Source organism: Schistocerca gregaria, chromosome 5, assembly GCF_023897955.1.
Source record: "Schistocerca gregaria isolate iqSchGreg1 chromosome 5, iqSchGreg1.2, whole genome shotgun sequence".
Classification (NCBI taxonomy): Eukaryota; Metazoa; Arthropoda; class Insecta; order Orthoptera; family Acrididae; genus Schistocerca; species Schistocerca gregaria.
This window is the reverse complement of record NC_064924.1, coordinates 41,469,740-41,487,686: the sequence shown is the minus strand read 5'-3', so window position 1 is coordinate 41,487,686 and position 17,947 is coordinate 41,469,740. Positions and strand designations below refer to the sequence as shown.

The window sequence follows — 17,947 nt, the reverse complement described above, 5'->3', positions numbered from 1 at the left end:
TCACGGACATTGTAAATCAGTTTATTCAGGGTAAAATGGTTCCGACTGAGTTTAAGGAGACTAAAATTGTTCTTGTGCCAAAAATTTAAATAACTTTCGTCCAATTTCACTGCTGAATTGTGCTTATATATTAATAGCTAGAATAAGGAACAAGAGAATCTCATGCGTTACACATAAAATTATTAGTAAACATCAGAACTGCGCGCAATGCAGGACCATTCTTCAAAATGTATCAGAATTCAGGAATATCATTCGGGTACCTTCTGTGACAAACATAAAGTGTGCTTAACTTTTTTTTAGGTTTTTATAAAGCCTTCGACGTAGCAAATCATGAATATCTTCTACAGACGCTAAAGAAAATAGGTTTGAACGATAGGGTCATACAGCTGATAAAGAACATTGCATCTGGAATAACTGCAAAAACAGCGGCGAATTGTCAACAGTCCAGGCCGATACAAGTAAAACGAGATGTTCCTCAAGGAAGTCCTCTGTCCATGTCGCTCTTCGCCATTTCACTGGAACCTTTCCTCCGACAAGTCCATGCTAGATTAAAGGCTTAACATCATCAGGAAATAAAATAGTTATAAGGGCTTATGTAGATGATATAGGGGTCGTTATAAGGAATAACGAAGCGGTAATCATGCTAGCAATAGTGACAGATACGTACTGCAGAGAATCTGGAACCAAAGCCAAAAAAAAAGTTAGACATTAAATTTCAACGATTTTGATAATATCAAACTAGAGTGGGCAGTCAGTCCGACAACATAAAACATATGCAATAGCTGGCAAGTTGCCGTGTTCATTTTTGCACTGTGATGTGTAAATCAGTTTTCAAGTGAAAGATCTGTTATATAGGTCTGATAACTTCAGATAATTAACATTCCATTAATATCCAGAATGTGTAGTTGGAAGGTTTGTCGACTTTATAACAACTCATTTTCGGCATTTTCGAGGATGGTCTAATACGATTATTAAATTGTTTTTATGTGCGATGGGCATAAATCTTCCATATTCTGTATAAGTTTTGGTGACTTCCATACAATTGTGTGAAATGCTCATAGCTAGTCTGACTGAGTGTGAAGATTAAAGATCGGTTTCTTCCCTTAATCTGTCTCTCACGGAGACGCTTTCCTTCTGTATATTAGTATATTAAAAAGTATCCCAAAAACTTGCTGATATGCTTTAGAAATTGCTATTAATGCTTCTGTAAAGATTGGAGCACGCGTAATTAAAAGTGCAGTTTATTATCTATTCATGTTTGAAGAAGTTTGAATGTCCTTAAAAAAATTTCGTGATGTTCAAATTAATTCTTTCTGGTAATTTAGTCAGTAACACAATTTTCTGTTGTATTTGTTTAATATCACATAATGATCAAACTGTTTGTGATTAAATCATTTCATATATAACATGTGTGCATGGTTAATGCATGTACTTGGTATGTATTTGGAATGTGTAGATGTAGAATTGTGATGCACCATTCAGGAGTAGTGGCATCTGTGTGATTCATTATTTTGTCAGCAGTGGCTGTGACAAGACGTACCGAACATCAACGGTAATGGAGATCAGTTTCTGCACTGGGTGACGCTTTAACTCTCTTTACCCATCGCCCTATAGCATTCCTACAGAGTGCATAATTAACAAACACTGATCACAGACGTTTATAAATGTTCATTGCGGTTTGTTACTCTGCAACCAAGGATTCAATAACAGCACGTTGCTTGTAAGTGTCTTACGTAGACTCCACTTCGATTGTTCACTATTTCTCTGCTACTCGAAGAAAATTTTCAAAACTTCTCACATGTGTAGAAGAAACATCAGACTTGCATCACCTAAAATGTAATTTTCCCAAGTACGTTTTCACATACTACGGAATTTTTTAAATTGAGTGGTAAAATATTGTTTTCAAGTTGCAACACTATATTTATTACCTTTAATATCGATTGACATTCCAATTACTTGATGAACCTTTGTTTGTCTATTTCAGGATTTCAAAGGACGCACGTGTTATCATTGTGAAAACGCATTACAGAACCGGCGAGTGCTATGCACAAACTGTTTTAGACTTTGTGGGATCCTCAGACGTACTAATGTTCCTACAGCATCAATAGCTCTGCGGTTGATGAAGAAATTCGATAGAACCGGGTCCGTTGCGACCATAAAACCGCCAGTACGAAACCGTGCGGTTCGTGCCGAACGAAACATATTTTTTTATTTCGATGTATTTTTGACTTAATTACTGCATTTTTTTTAATTGCGTAATATATGAAAGGTCCTGCACAGCAACACCATGTAAGAAATTTTGGGCATGATTTATCCGGTGACCCGCGCGACCGCTACGGTCGCAGGTTCGAATCGTTCCTCGGGCATGGATGTGTGTGATGTCCTTAGGTTAGTTAGGTTTAAGTAGTTCTAAGTTCTAGGGGACTGATGACCTTAGAGTGAATGATTCTCAGAGCCATTTGAACCATTTTTGAACGATTGTACGAGCATATGAAATAATTTTACAAATACGTGAGTGGCTCGAAGGCTTCTTAAGTAATAGAACGCAGTATGTTGTCCTTGACAGCGAGTTTTCATCAGAGATAAGAGTATCGTCAGCATTACACCAAGGCCGCGAAAAGTAGCCACGCGGTCTAGGACGCCTTGCCACAGTTCGGCCGGTTCCCCCCGTCGGAGGATCGAGTCCTCCCTCGGGCATATGTGTGTGTGTGTGTGTGTGTGTGTGTGTGTGTGTTGTCATTAGAGTAAGTTAGTTTAGCTTACGTTAAGTAGTGTGTAAACTTAGGGACCGATGACCTCAGCAGTTTTGTCCCATAGGAAGTGTAATGGGACCGCTGTTGTTCTGTATACACGCAAATGATCTGGCGGACAACCTGCGGTTGTTTGCTGATGACACTGAGCTGTAAGAGCAGGTGTCGAAGATGAGTGACTGTAAGAACATATAAGACGAGAGATAAAATTTCTAGTTGGTGTGACGAGTGGCATCCGGCTTTGAATGCAGAAAAATGTAAGTTAATACTGATGAGTAGGAAAAGCCAACGCGTAATGTTCGGACACAGAATTAGTAGTGTCCTGCTTGACACATTCACGTCCTTTAATGATCTGGACGTTACGATGCAACGTGATATGAAATGGAACGAGCAAATGAGGATTATGGTGGGGTAGGCGAATGGTCGACTTCGGCCTATTAGGAGAATTTCAGGAAAGTGTGGTTCATCTGTAAAGGAGACTGTATATAGGACATTAGTGTGATCTATTCATGAGTACTGCTCGAGTGTTTGGGATCAGTACCAGATCGAATTAATAGAAGACCTCGAATCAATTCAGAGGCCGGCTGCTAGATTTGTTACCGTTAGTTCTGAATAATAATCAAGTCCTATGGAGATGGTTCGGGAAGGTGCCCTTTTTTACCGGGTACACTGCTGAGAAAATTTAGAGAACTGGCACTAGAAGCTGATTGCAGACCGATTCTAATGCCGTCAGCATACTGTTCGTGTAATGAGCATGACGATACATTAAGGACTCATTCTGAGACATACAGATAATCGTTTTTACTCGCCGAGTGGAGCAGTAAATGAAACGACTGGGAGTGGTGGAGGGAACCGTCCACCTTGCACCGTGCGGTGGCAGGCGTAGTGTGTATGTCGATGTACAGGCAGGTACATCACACGTCAAAAAGTCAACTTAGGCGTGATTCGATGTGGCGAGTGAATAGAAGTACAACGATTCGGAATGGTTCTGTACGCTTAAGAAATGACAAGTACCAATTTTCATCGGCACACACTCACATGCACACGTCATTTAATCTCCTTTGGTAAGATACTAAGTCCTTATAGTGCATGACATCTGTCCGTACAAGGCGTGAATGGCGCATCTTTATACCGGTACTTGAGCCGCTGGAGTGTTCTCCAGAAGATGTCCACTTGGAGTGAATCCATAAAACCTTCTGTGTTAGCTTGTATTGTGTATCTCAGGCCACGGGACGTCATCTATTCACTTGATCAGATTAACCAATTATGATTACACCCATTGTGTTTATACGCTGTATGCAGGTTCACATTATAGTGTCTTTCTGATATGCACGCTTCTCTGAAGGAACAGACACTCTTCTGACGACTGTAGCTAGGATAAACGTACTGAAGTGACAAGACGTGCACATAGGGAGGCGGCGGCGATGTCGCGTACATGCGGTGTAAAACGGCAGTGCATTGGCGGAGTTGTCATCTATACACAGGTTGAAATATGTCCGATGTGATTATGACTGCCAGACGGGAATTACCAGACTTTGAATTCGGAATGTTAGTTGGAGCTAGACGCTTGAGACATTCGATTTCGGAATTCGCTTACAAATTCGATATTCCGAATTACAGTGTCAAAAGTGTGTCGAGAATAGCAATTTTCAGGCATTACTGCTCACCACAGACAACGCAGTGGCCGTCGGCCTTCACTTAAAGACCGAGAAATACGACACTTGCGTAGAGCTGTCAGTGCTAACAGACAAGCAACAATGCGTGAAATAACCGCAGAGATCAATATGGGACGTACTACGAACGTACCCTTTAGGACAGGCAGCGAAATTTGTCGTTAAGAGACTGTGGCAGCAGATGACCGACGCGAGTACCTTGGCTAATAGCACGACGTCGCCTGCAGTGCCTCTCCTAGACTGGTGACCATATTGGTGGGACTCTAGATGACTGTAAAATCGTGGCCTGGTCAGATGAGTCCCTATTTAAGTTGGTAAGAGCTGATGGTAGGGATCGAGTGCGGCCAGACTCCAGGACGCCATGGGCCCAAATAGTAACAAGGCACCATGCAAGCTGGTGGTGGCTCGTCAGTCTGTGGGCTGAGTTTACATGCAGTGGACTGGGTCCTCTGTTCCAATTGAACCGATCATTGACTGTAAATGGTTATGTTCGGATACTTGGAGTCGATTTACAGTCGTTCACGGACTTCGTGTGACTAAACAATCATGTAATTCTTGTGGATGACAGTGCACCAGGGTGCGGCTCTCCCCGTCGGAGGTTCGAGTCCTCCCTCGGGAGCCGGCCGCGGTGGTATTGTGGTTCTAGGCGCGCAATCCGGAACAGCGCGACTGCTACGGTCGCAGGTTCGAATCCTGCCCCGGGCATGGATGTGTGTGATGTCCTTAGGTTAGTTAGGTTTAAGTAGTTCTAAGTTCTAGGGGACTGATGACCACACCTGTTAAGTCCCATAGTGCTCAGAGCCATTTGAACCTCCCTCGGGCATGAGTGTGTGTGTTGTCCATAGTGTAAATTAGTTAAAGTTAGATTAAGTAGTGTTTAGGCTTAGGGACCGATGACCTCTGCAGTCTGGTCCCGTAAGAGCTTACCACAAACTTCCAAGTGCACCAGGTCACCGGGCCATAGTTTTTCTCGATTGGTTTGAGGAACATTGTGGACAATGCGAGCGAAAGATCTGGTCACTCAGATCGCCGAAGTAGATCTCATCGAACATTTATGAGACACAATCGAGAGGTCAGCTCTTGCTGACGGCTATAGCTATTTATAGCTATACGGGCTGCTTGACTCAATATTTCTGCATGGGACTCCTAACGACTTGGTGACTACATGCCCCATCGAGTTACTGCACTACGCCGGGCAAAACGAGGTCTGACACGTTATTGGTAGGTATCCCATGACTTCTGTCAGCTTAGTGTTTTGCGAAAGGAATTCACTCACGGTATGTCCCGGTCCGTCACAAATTTTCATGTGCCAGAAACAGCTGACGTCAGTCCAGATTCCCGAAACGCCAACCAGTTTCATAATAAAAAAAATGGCTCTAAGCACTATGAGACTTAACATCTGAGGCCATCAGTCCCCTAGACTTAGAACTACTTAAACCTAACTAACCTAAGGACATCACACACTTCCACGCCCAAGGCAGGATTCGAACCTGTGACCGTAGCTACAGTGTCGTTTTATAATGCTCAGGTGTCAACTTTTAGGAGACTCAAGTTCGCATGTGGATACGTAACACGCCTTACCTAGAACGGTACTCACGCCGGAGCACACGCCGTACATGGGAAATCGCGTGGGAGGCGCACAGTGGCCGCGCAGTGGGCGGCTGTGATTGATGAGCTCCTATTGGCCAGCGCCGTCAGCGGCGCTCACACACGGCCGCGAGTAATGAGCACCCGCCGAGGCGATTTATGATCCGGCCATTCGTTTTCCAAACGCGGCCAACTTGCCGCTCTGTTTACCGACCGTTCAGCTGTTGTGTGTTCGAGGAGTGATCCGCCGAGGCTGTAACAGCTGCACGTGCTTCGGGTCTTGCTACTTCTCCGTCTCTCGCACTGACTTTTCTCTTTCGTGAAGTTACAATTAATGAACTTGTATACCACAGATATTCCGATACCACCACCCACTACCTACCTCCTGTAATATTCTGATGACACCGCCTGCCTAGTCACTGAAAAGTAACACCTAGGATCTCTCGCCGCTGCTTTAAAGTTCATTACCACTAGATTCACCCTCACATACGATGAACTGAAATGCTATTAACATGTAAACAGTAATCATAAGTATAGCCAGATATGCACAATATACGTAATACTACATTTTGGGAATTGTTATGACGTATTCAAAAAAATGGTTCAAATAGCTCTAAGTACTATGGGACTTAACATCTGAGGTCTTCAGTCCCCTAGAACTTAGAACTACTTAAACCTAACTAACCTAAGAACATTACACACATCCATGCCCGAGGCAGGATTCGAACCTGCCATTGTAGCGGTCGCGCAGTTCCAGACCTAGAACCGCTCGGCCACACCGGCCGGCTATGACGAATTAAACCTGTACAATGTATTCGTTCTTCCTCGAGTAGACTCTGTAATTGGTAGAAATTTTTGAAATCATGCTGTTTACTTAGAGTCACTAAAATATGATGACGATCATTGTTATCTGATACATATTCAGTAATTTTATAAAGTTAAGTGAATTAATTGACTGTCAAGTATTTGATCCAAGCCAGTTTCAGATACTGTAAAGACGGTGGGGACATTATGATTGTATTTTTGTTACGGAAAACAAATCTCTGATGCCTCCTTCCAACGCATCTCCTGGTCGAGCGGCGTAATCCGTAAAAACTTCAAGCAAATCTATCTTTGGTCGCACCAGTCGGCGTTTCAATAGATCAGATTTCCACCTCTCCATCTGAAACCAACTGCAATACACTACCCAGTTCCTACTGATCAGCATATACGGTACCCTGCTGCGCAATTAGAACTGTATACATGTTTACCACAGGCTGATCACAGCCCGCCCGAATTTCAACCAACTTCCAGTACCGAACCATGAGTTCTGTCCTTAAATAAACACATCTTTCCATCCCTGACCAAAACGCTCCATTTCATAATCCTTCAAATTTACTTTCTCCCCCTTCCTCAATTTCAATTATATTTCGTTGCTTCCTATGGTTTCGCAGGGCCCTATAGCTATACCTATCTCTCCATTTTCTTCATGATCATTTTCATCCACCAACAACATCACCGCAATACCATTTACGTTGACATCAAGGATTATCTTTTAACTAGAATACAACATCATATAATAAGTTTCCAAATCATAGGAATTGTCCACCAAAGTGTTTATTTTTAAACCTTAATTTACCGTCCTCTTTCTCTTTTTTTATGTATTATCATCCGCAACGAACTCCTCCAGAAAATCCTTCGCATCAGTTTGGTCGCATGCAGACGTTACACCCTTCGGTAGAGACATTCGTACCAGGTGACCGCAATCTCCACATTGTCGTCGTCCCCCCCCCCCCCCCCCCCCCCCCAACTTCTCTGTTGTGATGAAAGACGTTGACGCAAAAATTACGAGTACAGCAGAGAAGGCAAAGTATAAATTCAGTTTCCAATACTACCTACCACATCTGAATCTTCACAGAATCACCATCAGCCTTCGATCATACAATGTGAGCCTTCGATCATTTAATCGCCAACGTATCACTGATATATTTCCTCAAACACAAAGATGAATATTCAGAGATCCATCCCCAGTCATAGAAATGCCAAAAACGCCTGTTACGTAACGTCCACTCGAATACAGAATCTAATAACCCACCCACTTTCCCCTACCTGTCTTAATCGAACCATTTTCTCAAAGAATCACGAAACCCCACCTCAGCTACCTACAATGTATCAACTCTAACCTGACCTATGCTACTAAACCCCCAATTCCCAAATAAAAGCTCACAATTCCCGTCAAACCTGCTGACACCACTATCTATCCAAACAAGTCACTCAAAAACTGTCCCACCTTTCCCAACCTCTGAATCCAACCATGTCCTCTAACAATCACAAACCCTCACCTCATCTACTTACATGTGTCACTATTAACCTGGCCCATTCTACTAAACCATGAGCTCACAGTTGCCATCAAACCTACTGACATACCTCTTCCTCCCAACAACTCACTTGGGCATTCCCCATTGCTAAAGATATCATAAGAATCCTCACGATTGTCATTCAAAATATTGTTCCTCTCGAAAGGTCACACACACTAACAAATATCTGTTGCTGCCCGTTTGGCAACTCAATTCGTTTTTAACCGCATCGACATATTATTTTAAAACGTCTCCAAGCCCTACAAACCTCTCCCCCGACCTTACAATACTGCGCGACAGCCGTATAACATACAACTTCCTTTTTCACAATATCCGTTCATAACAACAAACAAACCTTTGTGCATGTCTAGCCTCTCGAAGCACATGACCAACCTCAATGAAATCTTTCTACAGTTCTATCACAGTGTCCGAACTCCACCATATTTAGTGTATCGTACTGACAACCCACTTTCCATGTCGCATGTTGGGGTTGCTACTGACCAACAAAACAATATCCATTTTCAGTCACGAAACATCTGTACAATACTCATACGGAGAACCTCAGCCTCACGTTATTCGTCGAAAGCCTATCACCTAAATTATTTCCGCGCACCTAAACATCCACAAACGACCCGCCAGAGCTCCAGCAGTGGCAGCTGTATAATGGTGCTTTTCAAGGTGATATTGTACCCATCTCAAAGCATACCAGTACTCAGCGAACTCCAGCCGATGTTGTGCTAAAATTCTCATCTTCGTTCGACACTTTACTTTGAATGTCCTTGATACTGCTCGATGTGATCACAGACCCATCCTACTCACTACCTCTGTAGAACACCTCGTACCGACTCATCAACCCTTAACGCTAATCTGAAACTTACACTATCAGACGACATGGTAGGATGTCATAGAATTAGAAAAGTACGCAATCTGAAAACAAATTTTTTATTAATTGATTTCAACAACGACTACGTTTCTATGGCGTACGCTAATCGGCCAGAACATTATTACCTCCAGCATGCTATCGATGTAAACTTGTCCAGGTGGTAGTAGTGTTACCTGGCGAGGAATGAATGCTAGTCAGACAGAAGTATGTTGCATGCAGCATCAGTAAGCGTTCTGCCTGTGTGTGGAATAGGAAAGGCGTACGATCTATCTGAGTTTGACCGAGGGCAGATTGTGATGTCCCAGAGGCACGGCACGGGCATTTGGAAAACTGCACGACTTGTTGGATGTCAGAGGAGTGCTGTGTTGAGTGTCTTCAACATTTGGCGAAACCAAGATGTCATACATCGTAGACTGTGCAGACTGGTAAAAGAGGACAGGCGACGAATTGTGCCGGAACTGACATCAGACTTTAATGCTGGGCGGTTTACAAGTGTGTCTGAACACACAGTGCAACGAACACTCCTAACTACGGGCCCCATAGCTGACGAGCCGTGCATGTGCCAATGTTAGCATCACGACATATGTAACTGAGACTGAAATGGGCACGTGACCATCGGGACTGGAGTTTGGCGCAGTGGCAGAGCGTTGCATGATGTGATGAATCTATATACCTTCTTCATCATGCTGATGAGAGGTCGAGCATCAGTAGTCTTCCAGGGAACAGCTCTTTGACACCTGTGCTGTGGGATGGAGACAAGGTTGCGGCGACTCCATTATGCTCTGGGGAACATTCACGTGGGCATTCGTGGGTTCAGTAGAGCTCGTATACATGGCCCCTTGACAGCCGAGGAATATCGTGCACTGGGTGCAGACCATGTATACTCCATTATGACGACCATGTTTCCCGACGGCAGTGGCATTTGTCAACAAGACAATGCGCGATTTTACTAGTCCAGAAATGTGATTGAGTGGTTCGAGGAACGTAGTAGTTCTATTTGCTGTGTTGGCTTCCTCAGTTCATGAGATCTGAAACCGATCGAACACCTGGGATGTGACTGAATGTGGTATCAGAGATTATCACCACCACCCCAGGAGTATACGGGAATGAGGTGACTTGTGTGAGCAGGTTCGGTGCGAACCTTCTCCAGCGTCATATCAATACCTCATTGTTTCCGTGCCACGACTCGTCATTGCTGTTATCCGTGCCAAAGGTGGACGTACCGGCTATTAGGTAGGTGGTCATAACGTTCTGGCGGATCAGTACATTACGGACCTTCCCACGTTCCTCAATATTATAAAAGGATTTCTGTACAACGACTGCCTCTTACATATCTTCCACGATGTTACAACTGCATAAAATAAGAGGGATAAACATTGAAAGAATCTACCCTAGGTAAAAGATAGTATTAAGTAAATCAGGCGTTGAAATAATGATGGAAATTTTCCACGAAAATGAGATCAGATCGGGGCTACGGATAGCGTAGAAAAATCCTATAGAGACACACTGGAAAATAATACTGGAAGATGGGACAAATTTAAACACTGTGGATACAATCAGATGGACTGATTGCAACAGTAAATATAAGACGAAAGAAGCTGGGATTAGCTTGCAAACTGACAGAAATTCATGATAACAAGAAATGTGCAGCGTTCTAAAAATTAATTAACCATTGCGCAACATAGTTAAAGTAGAATAACAATGTGGTAGTGATCAACATACCTTAAACAACAGAGGTGAACAGGAAGACCTGTAAAAGATAAAGGAAAATATTCAGCAAAATTTAGGAAATGCAAAGGAATAAAACAAATCGACTGACAGACAGTGCAAAATGCATAAATCAAGTTAAAATAGAATTAAAATGTGGGTCTACGGTGTTGGCAGCAGCCTTTTTTAATTACATGTGTTTTATACACTACTAACATTAACCAGACAATGAGTTTAGGAAGCTTTTTGTAGATTTATACTTAATTAACGTACAGTATGACGGAAAGGATGAAAAATATTAAACGCCAGGTAGGTAACACAAGTTTTATTAATTTACAAGTTATTGAAAACACAACAGGCTGAGAAGAATACATGGGACAACATTTGAAAATGATTAAAAAATACACTGTGTCATACTAGAGCTCATTCTGCTCTTATTTAAGTATTTAGTCTTCAGGACAAGCTTCTTACCAAGAACTAGTGCACTGAAAAACGTTTAGCTCTGTTTTTACTAACTCTTGGTAATGGTTACTGCACATTGACCTAACATTCATACTACACCATTTCATCCAAAACACAACGCCGACGTCGGGGTGCTGAGATATTAAATTCAGCAAACCCGCATTCGAACAACGTTCACGATGAAACAGACCCTCTTTATCGGACAGAAGTATTATCGCCCTAATTCCAGTTAGATTCGTTTCCAAATTGTTTCTACTTAGGTGGAATCGCGTAGCTGTCTAAATTGTTTTCATAGACTCGTTTGTTTGGTACCACCACCAACCAAAACTAATAGGCATAGCCAAAGTGACAGAAAATGTCTCCTGACTACAACACCGAGAACCGCTGTCGTTACAACACATTCAGCTGAAGACGTCAACCCACCTCCCTAGCCGAAGTATCTAACGCGCTCCTTTGCGGTGTCTCTCAACTCGTTGGCAACCACTTCGATGCCTGGTCATGGAAGATAATTTCATCGCCGTTATTTGGCCGGAAAGAGGAGGAGTTGGGTTGGTATGAATTTTCTGGTCACCAGACTTAGCACCAAAATCCTGGTTGGAATTAGTAGCTCTTGCACAGTGTCTCATGAGCAGATGGTACTTGACACTATTAATGGTAAGCCGTCAGTTGGCTGGGGATGTTACGCCTAATGGTCCTATTGGTACTAAAGCGTTCATCACTAGTCTATGCTTCCCAGTCTCGGCACCATTGCAAACGAAGTCTTTTGTGTAGTGGTGTTAATAGCCTGCGCCTAGGACGGTATTTCCTAGTCCAGCTGCTCCTAGTCTCCGACCAATGTTGACGGATGACACAGGGAGTCCATTACTTGTTTCCAGATGGTAGGCGAAGCTGTGAAGGGGAAACTACGTGCTTGATGCGCAATACGGCGGTCTTCCCCTGTGATAGTCACCCATGGTAGACCATGACCTTAACGACAAGTGTTACCAGATACCGTGCTGTCCAGCATTGGGCCACTGTCATATCTGAACGCCCAAAAATCTGTAGTTGCAGGTTTCGACCAGCCAACGAAATGAGAACTCACAGTAGGGCCATTTTCAAACTGTATCAAGTACTGATAACGCTGACTCACGCGTGAAATTGGCATCTCCGTGACATTCACAATGATTATTTAATATTTAGACCCCAAAGATAAATCTCTTTTCTTACATTATCGATGTTTATAATTGAAAAGAAATTGATATTTTGTATGCTGATCTCCGGAATTATACCAGTCCTCAAAAAGCCTGAGAAGATTTTCGAATGTATTGCACTTGAATTATGAGAGTTGCAAAGCCAGGAAGGGAAGGATATAATCGTTTACAGAACCGTCGACGGCTAGTTCATTAGTGACGTAACACAAGCTCTAATTGGTGAAGGATGGGGAAGGAACCCATAGAGCCATGAGCCTTTAGAGATTTGGGGTGGTTATGGAAAATTAAATGTGGGTACTGAGACGGGGACTGAAACCGCCTTCGTCCCAAATACGCATCATTTGTCTTTACCGTCGAGATACCTGTGTAGGGTATGTTTGGGACCACATTGTGTGTCACTCGCGGGAATCAGTTTGCTTCAATGTAACTTGTTTAGAACGCAGTGGGCGCTCATTTCTGGTTGATAACACACCACTTGTGATTTGATATGCTCCTTTGCATTTATGATCATAGTAGAAAATCGCTATTTTGAATAGTTTAGTCGTGAAAATGAAATCTGTGCATTGCGCAAGTTCGGTGTACTACAGTTAATTACCTCCTGTAAATGATATCAAACTGCATTTCTTGAGAGGCCGCCATTTTCTCACGAGTGCCTTTCCTAAATTACACACCAGCAGACAACATCTTAACCACATTTAAAAGCTGTCTTTCGGTTCCGAAATGTATAATATATATTTTACTTTCATGTCAGGCTCGATATCGGTCAACATCGCTTCGTTCGCTGATGGTACTGCAAAACATTCCACTGACAATAACCTACTGAACATTCATGATAAAGTCCAGCGGCCACTACTACTACAAGAAAAATGGTTTACGGCATGGCGGGTCAAGGTAAATGTGAGAGAAAGTCAAGCCAACTTCAAACGGACCAAATTGTTGAGGTCATCGGTCCCTAGACTTACACGCTAAGGACAACACACACAACCATGCCCGAGGGAGGACTCTAACCCCCGGCGGGAGGGGCCGCGCAATCCGTGACATGGCGCCTCTAACCAAGCGGCCCAAAAACTTCAGGTTGTTGGAAATAAGGCACTGAGTGTCATATTAAGTGCTCCGTAGTTCGTTTGGAGTACCACGATTGACAGTGACTTTCAAATAAAGACTGTTCCATAGAAGATCCGATCAAGATCTGAAAGCTTTTGAGCCAAATTTCCTTCCTCCACCACTACACCAACTCGTTAGTTATCCACATATGATCTCAATGGCCAGCACAAACATAAACTGCTTTTGTTATCGTGTTGGTAATCCAAACTGAGGTTGACATCCGACACTCAATGTCCTAACTATTGTCTCACATATTTATGTTTGTACCGGTCACACATCATTGTACATAATGTTTTGTAGTATTGTAAATTAAAATATTGTAATTGTAATACTGGGCACTTGTATTTTTTCATTTATTTAATACTGTATGTTGTTTAATAGTCAGATATAACGCTATTTAAAAATCATCCATTATAGTCTAATGATCTGGTCCTTGTGACGCAAAACCTGGTTCTACACTCATTGGTATTTTTTCATGTTGTGTTTTACCAAGCTACTGCCCTGTTCTGCTAGATATACGGAATTTTATGTTATCTGGTATAAAGAGCCTCGTATCAGCACCTTATAAAATAAAAGGAAACAAAGTTGGGGAATACCCACAGACCATCTGTCACCATCAGACTATGTCCGCTGAAACGACACATCTTTGCAAACAGAAATGTGCGGGTGTCTCTTGTGGTGTCGTCAAAGCTTTGACTGGTGCCGGTCAGCCAGAGCGCTGGGTGCATATTCTTCAGTTGGACGTCTCAACCAGTTTTAAGCAGAAGGCACTCTCATCTGCCTTCTGACACCTCACGCAGCAGAAATGATTCAGACTCTTGTCTTGAATTGTTAAAATCGTCGCATTCGACCGTAACATTCAACATATGGTGAAACTGCAGCACGCTACTAGTATTCCGGCTATATTCACATGTTTGTAAATCGCAAGTGTGTGGGAGTTACGTAAAATAATGTAATTTCTGCATTGCGTTTTGCCTCAGCACTTGTTGTCGATAATGCTGTGTGTTTCTTCTCGCTTTTCAAATATACATATACAGCTACATCATACTCCGCAAGCCACCTAGTGGTGTGTGGCGCAGGGTACTTTCGGTACCAAAGTCTGATCCCTTCAACCTTGTTCCACTTGCGAATAGTGCGTGGGAAGAATGATTATCGGTAAACCTCTGTATTGGCTCTAATTTCACGAATTTTCTGCTCGAGGTCAATACGCGAGTCGCATGTGGGGGAAGTAATATGTTGTCCGACTCCTGCTGAAAAGTGCTGTCCTGTAATTTCAATAGTAAATCTCTCCGTGATGCACAAAGCCTCTCTTGTATCGTCTGCAAGCGGAGTTTGTTTAGTAGTTTTGTAACGCTCTCTCACCTGCTAAACGATCCCGTGACAAAACGCTCCGCTCTTCGTTGGTTCTTAGCTGATAGGGATCCCACATATATGAACAATACTCAAGAATCTGGCGAACAAACGCCCTATAACTCACTTCTTTCGTTGATGAGTTACATTTCCTTTAGATTCTTCCGATTAATTTGAGTCTGGTGTCTGCTTTTCCCACTATTGTTTTAAGTAGTTATTCCATATAAGGTTAATCTGAAGAGTTACGTCTGGATATTTTACGGTAGACGCTGTCCCCAGCTGTTTGTCAATAGTGTAGTTTTCCTATGTATGAGTGCGCTATATGTTACAGTTATTTACGTTCAGGGTCAACAGCCAGAGTCTGCGCCATTCATCAATTCTCTGAAGGTCGTTCCGCAAATTATTAATATATTCTCGAGTTTCTTCTTTGGTATTGTTGTTATTATTGAGGTCTTCAGTCCTGAGACTCGTTTGATGCAGCTCTCCATGCTACTCTATCCCGTGCAAGCTTCTTCATCTCCCAGTACTTACTGCAACCCACATACTTCTGAATTTGCTTAGAGTATGCATCTCTTGGTCTCCCTCTACAACTTTTACCCTTCACGATGCCCTTCATTGCTAAATTTGTGATCCCTTGATGCCTCAGAACATGTCCTACAAACCGTTCCCTGCTTCTTGTCAGGTTGTGCCACAAACTCCTCTTCTCCCCAATTCTATTCAATACCTCCTCATTAGTTATGTGATCTACCCATCTAATCTTCAGAATTCTTCTGTAGCACCACGTTTCGAAAGCTTCTATTCTCTTCTTGTCTAAACTATTTATCGTCCATGTTTCACTTGCATATATGGCTACACTCCATACAAATACTTTCACAAACGACTTCCTGACACTTAAATCTATACTCGATGTTAACAAATTTCTCTTCTTCAGAAACGCTTTCCTTCCCATTGCCAGTCTACATATTATATCCTCTCTACTTCGACCATCATCACTTATTTTGCTCCCCAAATAGTAAAACTCCTTTACTACTTTAAGTGTCTCATTTCCTAATATAAATCCCTCAGTATCACACGACTTAATTCGACTACATTTCATTAACAGCGTTTTGCTTATGTTGATGTTCACCTTATATCCTCCCTCCAAGACACTGTCCATTCCATTCAACAGCTCTTTCAAGTCCTTTGCTGTCTCGGACAGAATTACAATGTCATCGGCGAACCTCAATGTTTTTATTTCTTCTCCATGGACTTTAATACCTACTCCGAATTTTTCTTTTGTTTCCTTCCCTGCTAGCTCAATATACAGATTGAATGTCATCGTGGAGAGGCTACAACCCAGTCTCACTCCCTTCCCAACTGCTGTTTCCCATTCATGCCCCTCGACTCTTATAACGGCCATCTGGTTACTGTACAAATTGTAAATAGCCTTTCGCTCCCTGTATTTTACCCCTGCCACCTTCAGAATTTGAATGAGAGTATTCCAGACAACATTGTCAAAAGCTTTCTCTAAGTCTACAAGTGCTAGAAATGTAGGTTTGCCTTTTCTTAATCTATTTTCTAATATATGTCGTATGGTCAGTATTGCCTCATGTGTTCCAACATTTCTGCGGAATCCAAACTGATCTTCACCGAGGTCGGCTTCTACCGGTTTTTCCATTCGTCTGTAAAGAATACGCGTTAATATTTTGCAGCCGTGGCTCATTAAACGGATAGTTCGGTAATTTTCTCTTCTGTCAACACCTGCTTTCTTTCGGATTGGAATTATTATATTCTTCTGGATATATGAGGGTATTTAGCCTGTTTCATACATCTTGCTCACCAGATGGTAGAGTTTTGTCAGGACTGGCTCTCCCAAGGCCGTCAGTAGTTCCAATGCAATGTTGTCTACTCCCGGGGTCTTGTTTCTACTCAGGTCTTTCAGTGCTCTGTCAAACTCTTCACGCACTATCGTATCTCCCATTTCATCTTCATCTACTTCCTCTTCCATATCCATAACATTGTCCTCAAGTACATCACCCTTCTATAGACCCTCTATATACTCCTTCCACCTTCTGCTTTCCCTTCGTTGCTTAGAACTGGGTTTCCATCTGAGCTCTTGATGTTCATACAAGTAGCCCTCTTATCTCCGAAGGTCTCTTTAATTTTCCTGTAGGCAGTATCTATCTTACCATAGTGAGATAAGCCTCTACATCCTTACATTTGTCCTCTAGCCGTCCCTGTTTAGCCAGTTTGCACTTCCTGTCGATCTCATTTTTAAGACGTTTGTGTTCCTTTTTGCCTGCTTCATTTACTGCGTTTTTATATGTTCTCCTTTCATCAATTAAATCCAATATTTCTTCTGTTACCCAAGGATTTCTACTAGCCCTCGTCTTTTTACCTACTGGATCCTCTGCTGCCTTCACTACTTCATCCCTCAGAGCTACCCATTCTTCTTCTACTGTATTTGTTTCCCCCGTTCTTGTCAATTGTTCCCTTATGCTCTCCCTGAAACTCTGCACAACTTCTGGTTTAGTCAGTTATGCTCTGTTCTCTGTAACGGTATAACGTGGTACAGAAACTGTAAAAGCTGGACTACGGCGCAATGGAATCGTGTCATTTGGTGGGATGAGTATTCTCTCACACTGTTTCCCCCTTCTGGTCCAGTTTATGTCCGAAGATGGAAACACAGTGGGGATTTGGCGATGAATCGCGCAGCCACATCGTGCTATTTCATACAGTCGATGGTTATTCTGCAGGGTTTATGTGACCACTTTGGCTGATCAGATCCATCCCACGGTGCAGTGTTTGTTTACCAATGGTGATGCTGTGTTCCAAAACCATAGGGCCCCTGTTCCCGCAGCTCGCATCCTCCAGTACTGGTTTTGTGAAAAGGAGGATGAACTGGCGCATCTAGCGTGGCCACCAC

At 42.7% G+C, this 17,947-nt stretch overlaps 1 protein-coding gene across 5 annotated transcripts in view; it reads right to left on the bottom strand.

The window, feature by feature from the left end:
- LOC126272339 (inactive dipeptidyl peptidase 10) overlaps positions 1 to 17,947 on the bottom strand; it is a 1,336,959-nt gene that overhangs the window by 994,121 nt on the left and 324,891 nt on the right. For all 5 annotated transcript variants that reach the window (XM_049975128.1, XM_049975129.1, XM_049975132.1 and 2 more), the window contains exon 2: positions 10,952 to 10,979. The gene's annotated coding sequence lies outside the window, so the exon portion shown is untranslated. The remainder of the gene's footprint in view (positions 1 to 10,951; positions 10,980 to 17,947) is intronic.